Below are 8306 nucleotides of genomic sequence, written 5' to 3' on the forward strand. Positions count from 1 at the left end.
GCAGCGGTGCGGGCACTGTGCTGTGGGCACTGTGCTGTGGGCACTGTGCTGTGGGCAGCGGTGTGGGCACTGTGCTGTGGGCACTGTGCTGTGGGCAGCGGTTTGGGCTCTGTGCTGTGGGCACTGTGCTGTGGGCACTGTGCTGTGGGCAGCGGTGTGGGCAGTGGTGTGGGCAGCGATGTGGGCACTGTGCTGTGGGCACTGTGCTGTGGGCAGCGATGTGGGCACTGTGCTGTGGGCAGCGGTGTGGGCACTGTGCTGTGGGCACTGTGCTGTGGGCAGCGGTGTGGGCACTGTGCTGTGGGCACTGTGCTGTGGGCACTGTGCTGTGGGCAGCGGTGTGGGCACTGTGCTGTGGGCACTGTGCTGTGGGCAGCGGTGTGGGCACTGTGCTGTGGGCACTGTGCTGTGGGCAGTGGTGTGGGCACTGTGCTGTGGACACTGTGCTGTGGGCAGCGGTGTGGGCACTGTGCTGTGGACACTGTGCTGTGGGCAGTGGTGTGGGCAGTGCTGTGGGCAGCGGTGTGGGCAGCGGTGTGGGTAGCGATGTGGGCACTGTGCTGTGGGCACTGTGCTGTGGGCAGCGGTGTGGGCACGTGCTGTGGGCAGTGCTGTGGGCACTGTGCTGTGGGCAGCGGTGTGGGCACGTGCTGTGGGCAGTGCTGTGGGCACTGTGCTGTGGGCAGCGGTGTGGGCACGTGCTGTGGGCAGCGATGTGGGCACTGTGCTGTGGGCAGTGGTGTGGGCACTGTGCTGTGGGCACTGTGCTGTGGGCAGCGGTGCGGGCACTGTGCTGTGGGCACTGTGCTGTGGGCAGCGGTGTGGGCACTGTGCTGTGGGCACTGTGCTGTGGGCACTGTGCTGTGGGCAGCGGTGTGGGCAGTGGTGTGGGCACTGTGCCGAGCCAACCCGCCTGGGTTCGGGTACAGGCAAGGATGGGTGGTGGGCACCCCTCTGCTTTGGGACATGCAGAAATACCGTGGCACTTGTAAAGAAATGCAGCTGGTGAGTGAGAATGGCTGAGTCCAGTCTCAAAATGGCTGTATTTTATATTCTTCTGGGTTAAGGCACCATTTGTCACCAGGCCCCTCACCAGAGCACCCGGAGTCTCTTTGCAGACAAGTTGTATATGAAAGCACCCAGTTCCCTGTAGATTTCCACTATGGATCCCAAAGACTCACAGTCCGTTTCTCTTCACATCGCCATCCCGGGGGTCTCTGCAGGTCATCGTATTCCCAAGCTGCTTTTTGGCACTAACCAAGTGGGTATAGAATGAAGCTCCCCCCACCTCAGCCACCCTGCCATCGTCAGCCTGTGGTGGAAAAGAAAAAAGGAAGGAAGAAGAAAAAAAAAGCCCTGGCGTGAGGTGCCTTTGTTCAGGGCAAGTTATGCGTGAAATCTTTTTGTCCTTCCTAAAGGGAGGCAAAAGTTGCAGTTGATTTGGGGAACAGAGAGGCAAGCGCAGCCCTCCGGAGGCGGAGGTGCCGCGCTGGGCACGCGGGGAGGGGAGTGGTGGGCAGACCCCGATGGGAGCCTAGTGCTGCAGATGTGCTGGCGGCCTTCTCCTTCTCCTTCTCCTTCTCCTTCTCCTTCTCCTTCTCCTTCTCCTTCTCCTTCTCCTTCTCCTTCTCCTTCTCCTTCTCCTTCTCCTTCTCCTTCTCCTTCTCCTTCTCCTTCTCCTTCTCCTTCTCCTTCTCCTTTTTCCTTTTTCCTTTTTCCTTTTTCCTTTTTTCCTTCCCCTTCCCCTTTCCTGGAAGAGCTGAGGAGGGAAGGTGCCTCTGGCGCCCGGGCACTCCAACCCCTGCTCAAACCGTGTCACACAGGTGTGAGCCGGTGGCACGACGTGCTTTTTTAGAGACTCAGCTCCATCCCCTCCTGCCATTCCCCGCAACTAACCAGTACCCTCGTGCAGAGTGGGAACTGTTGCCTAGCAATTAAGATTAATCATACTTTGAGTTTTAGCTCCACAGGACTGCAAAGATCTTCTAACATGTTTCATAACTTAAATGAAATACAACTTTTTGCTGAACAAAAGATGAACTGCACTCTTTTACTTGATTGTGTATTGATCCCCTTTTCTTTCCAAAAGCCGGCTGCGTTCGGCTCTCGCAGTGGACACCAAGCCCCTCGTCGTCGTTAGCTGGGGCGGTACTTGGCTTTCGTGGGGGCTGTGCCGGTGGGCACGAGACTTGGAGCTTCCATAACCCTGACATCTGTGGATCATATGGTGGTTTATTACAACTGCAGGTGAATATATATTGCTCGATGCTGGGGACTGTCGCTGCCAGCTTTCTGAGCCTAAGTCTCCCCCATCCTTAAGCTGAGCTGGTTTGTTAAACATCTTGAGTCGAATCGGGCAGCTGCTCTGCTGACTGCCCTCAAGTTACTTTCTTTGCGTAAGGTGCCTCAGAGTTTTCTCTCCAAAAATAAAAAGAGAGGTCTGGGCTCCCATTCTGGTCAGTGCCCACCGGTGACGTGGCTTACCCCGGCTTCCCTCAGGGGCTCAAGGGGGGCTGGCGGGGGGCTGGCTTCTTTCGGACAACAGGCAGGACTCGGCCTCAGCAGGGTGGCCAGAGCAGCGCTGGGCAGGAGGGAGCGGAGCTGCCGTGTGCCCGTGCGGCGGGGCTGCCGCGGGGCGTGCGGGTCAACAGGGTGTTTGCCAGCGCCTTCGGAGGGCTGTGCTGCGCCTGTCACTTCGATCCACTGTGCTCTCTTTCGGTTAACAGAGGAAAGATGCAAAATTGATTTTTTTTTTCTGACAAAGTGATATTTTCAAAATTCAGGAGATAAGGCCTGACTTTGACCTTTTCTTTTTAAACCTGCGCCTGATTACCGCGCTCCACGATTATGTTATATTGCACACGGTAGTGTCTAATTCCGGTGTCTTGCCAAATTGATGTCAAAATCTTCCCAGTAATCAACCGACAGATGTATAACTATCAGCGCACAGCGCAGTCATAACCGACGCGGCGGGTGCGTGGTGGTGTGGCTCTGCTCGTGTGCCGCGCTGCCTGTCCTCGCCTGCCACCTCGCAGCCGGTGGGCAGCACGGGCACTGCCGGGGGGCTGCGGCTCGGTGGGAGCTGTGGAGCCCGGGGCCGATGGAGGACACAAGGGAGAGCTCAGCCCTTCTGCCCCATGGGTGCCGCCTGCTTCGGCATCTGCCGCAGGGCTCCCTGAGGCCCCCGCGCCCCTTAAGCCTTGTCCCCATGTGATGGAGGGTGCTCGGGTGTCCCTTGGCACCCACGCCAAGCAAAGCCCCGCCGTCAGCTGTGTCGCTGGCAGCAGGCGAGGGCACGGCTTGCAGGAGCAGCGCCGAGAGCCCGGGCGGCCGGTCGCTGCTTCCAGCCGAACAAGCTTTGGCTGCCCAGCGGGAAGCGGCGTCCCCTGCCTGCATGGCTGCCTTTGCCAGAGGCTTCCCCTCCGCTCCGGGGGGAGGGAGGTTTCTTTGTTAGCCTTCCTCCTTCCCTCTGCCTGCAGCCAGGACTCCCCATGCTGCTGCCAGGTGCCCTCTCTTCCCCGAAACAGGCAGCGTTGCGGTGCCCGGCGGGATGGAGTGGAGCTGGGGGCTGACCTGGCCTGGCCACATTCGGCCCAGGCTTTCTTGCTCGGCATCCTTGTTTTTTTGGCTGTTGCACCCCTGGGTATTTGAATTGTAATTCCTCTCCTCTTTTGTTCACCGGGAGTTTGACTCTGCAGTTTCCTCCCGCACCCTCACCCGTCTCTGAGCACAGGCAAGAGAAGGTCCTGGCCCTTCGGCGCTGCAAAACTGTCTGGCTGACCCAAAGTGCCTGTAAAAGGGTGAGTCCAGGGATTCGTTATCTGTGTGCACAGCCCTGCATGCCCCGCTCATGTTGGCACAGGACACGGCACAGGCATGGGTGGGCTTTCCCTTAAAATAGCTAGCACAAGCTGGCCATAATTTTTACTTGCTTTTAAACAAATATTGCAAGTGTTTTCTTTTGGTATTTGGAAATCGCTGTCGCAAGTCCAGTCTTCTCTGCAGAGGGCAGAGGGGCCAGCTCCAGCCCCCGTGACGGCTTCCCAGTGGTGGCAGCGCAGCTGGACACGGATCCAGAGACAACTTAAACCTGAATTGGCCCAAGATGTATCTGCTGCCCAGGGAATAAGTTGTGCTCATAAGAAGCAGAACCAATCTTTCTTGTGATTTTTCTCCTCCCAGACAGGGTTTCAGTTATTTAGAAGTAAATAGATTCAGGAGATATGGGATTTTTTTTCCCAGAGTTTTTTGGAGGGGCAGTTTAGAGGATAACACAGCCCTGAGAAAGTTGTATCCAGCTTCGTCAGTGCAAACTGATAAACAGGGAAAATGGCTCAGGGGCTACCTGGGGGACGCGAGATCCCGGCCAGGCTGCTTGCCTCCACTGCCAGCACCCTCCAGCCTCGGCACTGAGGGGCAGGGGCTGTGGGAGCCTTCCTCAGACTAATCACTGGGAAGATGGAGGAAAGGATTTTTCCCCTCCCATCGCTACACCAGAAGTTGGGTCATGGGGCTGTAAATCCCAGCCTGTGTGGGACATGCAGGGCTGCTCTTCATAGGGGTTCCCCAAGGCGCCGCCAGCCCCAGTGCCCCTGTCCCGGCGCCCTCGCCAGGCAGAGAGAGCAGCTCTTTCAGGGGTAGGGGTGCAGTCCCCGTGGCACAGTACAGGAAACCAGGGGCCGGGGCAGCGAGTGGGGGGCTGCTTGCTCCAGGGGTTCTGCTCCACGCCTCTCAAGGACGTCCCCAGCTTGGTGTACGTCCCGGCGTGGCTGATGGCACACTTGGCTGGTGAGGGCCATGGTTAAAGATTAAAACTGGACCTAGTTTCCAATATTTATCTTGGGACAGGAGGGCCCCGGCTTGTTTGGTTTGTGGGAAGTGTTGGGAAACAGCGGTGCTGGTGTGGAGAGACCCGGCAGGGCTGGCCCCCGCGGGGGCGCGGGGTCCCGGCGGTCCCTGTGTGGCGAGCGGGGGACGCGGTGGTGCTGGCGACACGGGCAGGACGGGGCGAAGCCTGAGGGAGGGGCCCACATCAGCGGGTGCACCCCGCAGTTAGGACGTGGCGGCTCCCTTCCATGCTTTGCACAGTGTCCTGCCCCTCAAGTGGAGACAGCGGCACCTGCCTCTCCCGTGATCACTTCAAGGATAAATATGTGAGATATATGAGGTATTGGCAACGGGAAGCGTGCAAGTAGCATAGGCAGACAATGATTCTTCATTTATACTGGACTAAACATTACCTAGTAAAACATTTTTTGAAGATCAGTAACTGGTTGTCCTACTCTGGAAACACCCACACAGATGTACCGGGACAGCGAGCCCTCCGGATTACACGGGGCGGGCTTTAAATTACACGGGGGTGTGGACTTTAAATATATTTTGGTGGTGTGAGTGCCCGATGTGCACAAGAGTGACAAAGGTTATTCAGGAGCTGACTCGCCCGTGGGCTGTGCCGGCCAGGCAAACCTCTGCAGAGCCGTTTGCGCATCAGGACAAATCCAGAACAGGCTGTCCCAGGTGGAGATGTCCTGAGGAGGGCTTGAATGCCAGCCGCACTCAGAGAGCAGAAAGGCTCCGAGAAGCAGGGCTTTGGCCCGCGCGGGCAGCTCTCGGTCAGCCCGTCCATGCACGTTTTACCCCGCCGTTGCTCCTGCCTCGGCGGTCAGCCGTTCTGTTTAAAATCACATTGAATGAAGTGGTATAAAATGCGTTGTAGAGTACTGTCATGGCATTAACTGGGAGGGACCAGGTTATCCGACAGCTCATTTCTTGTTTTTATATGTACAATCTTACAAAGAGTTGCTGGAAACCGCTTGGAATTTTTAGATATTCTGGTTAGCACCTAAATCATCGCTTCTTACATAATTCTGGGGTTTGGTATCCCCAAAACGTCCCATAGCGACTATTGCTGGGCAATAAACACTGACAATGGGGATGGATTTGGCAACTGTTCAGGCTTTGGTAGCGGTTAGAGGGAAAACCGGCGCAGCTCCGGCACGGCTGGCGTTTCCCAAAGGGCCCCACCGCTGCCGGGGCTTTGGGAAGTCGTAAAGGGGGACGGGAGGGAGCCAGGATGCTCCGGCACTGCTCTCACAGGGGCTGAGGTGGGCAGTAAAGGGGAGTTTGTAGGTACAGGGAGAGCATTCCCATTACTGAGTGTCCTCTTAATTTCATAAAGGCATCAAAGGATCCCATACCCGCAAGCTGCCCGTAATAAGACTAGACATCCAAAGCACATTTTTAATGGGGGGGAAACAACTACTATGAGAAGTTAAAATGAAGGCAGCGGTTTCTGCAGCAGTACAAGTCTTTGAACGAGTCAGTTTGAAATCCTGAAGTCCTTAAATCAGTCAGCAGTGCCTTTCGGCTGCAGTGCACGGGCATGGCCCTGCGCAGCACGCCTGGGGCAGCGCAACGCGCCTCGGCCAAGGGTCTGCCACGGCCCCCACCCGCCCGCGAGAGTGTTGCTGGGAGTTCATGTGAGCTTCCGAGAACCCACGGCAAAGTTCCTCCAGGGGCCGGTGAGGACACCAAGGGTGCTGGGGCAAGCAGCAAGTCCTCTCTTGGCCTGGGAACTGGCCACGGGGCAGAAATGGAGCAGGGAGGATCGATCGGCTCTGGCGCAGCGGGGTGGCAGCTCCCGGGGCTCCAAGCTCACCTGCAAGGAGGCCGAGAGGGTCAGGGCTCCGGCTGCACTCAGAGAGGCGTGAGTTCGCTCGGATATCGCAGGGTCAAGGGCTGCTGCGCTATAGCATCTGCTGGAACAGCAGGTAAAACTCACAGGCTAAGCGGGGCGATCTGTCCTCACTAGTGTTTTGTAGGCAATGGAAGCGGGTTATAAGGTGTTCTTGGGAATGTAATTCACTTTAATGAGCAAATACCCTGAGCCAAGCTGCGCGCTGATTTACATGCCTTGTAACGCCACATATTTCATGGGAGTTCAGGCTTTGATCCAACACTGAGCGTATGGCGCCGTACAATGAAATATTGGGAGCAATCAACAAGACCTTTGGCAACTCTTCTGATGGAGTTTTCCAGTAAAACCTTTTGTTTAAGGCAGAGGAAAGCTGACATGCTGATGTGCAGGGCGCAGGCCCCGGAGCCCACGGATCAGCTCTGCAAACGCCTGCCGGTGTGCTGCGCGCCGCCCGGGGCGCCCGCTGCCCACGCTCACCGCTGCGCACAGCGCCCGCGCGCCGGGACCGGCGGCTGGGTGCCCGTGGAGAGCAGAGGAGGAGGAGGAGAAGTCGCTCAGCACGTCTGGCAGGCACCTGCAGGCAGGGGGACAAGGGGACAAGCCCGCCCTGACCGGGTGCAGGGAGAGGACAGGAAGGTGCTGGGAGTGCAGCTTAGTCGCAAGCTCTGCAGAAAACCTCAGCAGACGCGGGCGGCGTGTGGTCGAGGGCTAAGGAAGTATAACAGAATAGCGCCGCAAAACGTAGCAGTGCTATCAGAAAGCCCGAGGCACGAATGAAAGCCGGCTGGGGCAGGCATTAGAAAGCACCAGTAATACTTTCTGTGAGCTGTTAATGGCGAGAAGGTGGCCGAGGAGAGTTGTTGTGCTGCTCTACGGGGGGGGGAAAGCTGTCAGCGGGGAGTGGAGGCTGTTACTGGTGCTTTGCCGTCAAGATGGGAGGAGGTATGGGGAAGGGTTCCGGGGGGGGTCTGTCCTCGCCGGCCACTCTCCGATATTTTCCTTAGCGGCCGGCACGGCGGGGCAGTGAGCGCGCTTACCCAGCTGGGGGGCGGCTGAGGACAGGACGCGTTGGGGCTGATCCTGCGACGCGGTCAGGAGGGGCCCGAAGGAGCGCGGCTGGGGATAATGAACATCGGGGATGGGGATCACCGCCTGGCCCGCAGAAGGGAGGGCGGCCGGCCGCCAGCCCAGGGCAGGTCAGCCGGGTGAGGCAGCCGGGAGCAGGCAGGCGCTGCCACGCAGGTGATGCCCCAAGAGACCCCCTCACCCTGTGGGGCTCCCTCTGTCTAAGAAGAGCCTGAAAGCGGCCCCAGGGACCCCTCCTCGCCCCCACGCAGCCCTGGGCTCGCCGCAGGTTTTGCCTGCTGCCTGGCCAGGATGGTGCTTTCCAGCCTTTTGAAGGAAGCTGATGGGTCTGCGGTGTGGGACCTCATTAAGGGCTGTTCTGGACCACGGTCCTTCGCAGTCACGCCATCGGTGCCTGTTTCGTGCCGATTACTGCCGCTCACCCAGCATTAACCCGTGCAGGTATCTCTGTGGGTAAGTTATTCCCGTGTGGGGATTTTTGATGGGGCATTTTTGGTGTTACTTAACATCGGTTTCACTGGTG

The sequence above is a fragment of the Phalacrocorax aristotelis genome, chromosome W (assembly GCF_949628215.1).
Source record: "Phalacrocorax aristotelis chromosome W, bGulAri2.1, whole genome shotgun sequence".
In the NCBI taxonomy this organism is placed as follows: Eukaryota; Metazoa; Chordata; class Aves; order Suliformes; family Phalacrocoracidae; genus Phalacrocorax; species Phalacrocorax aristotelis.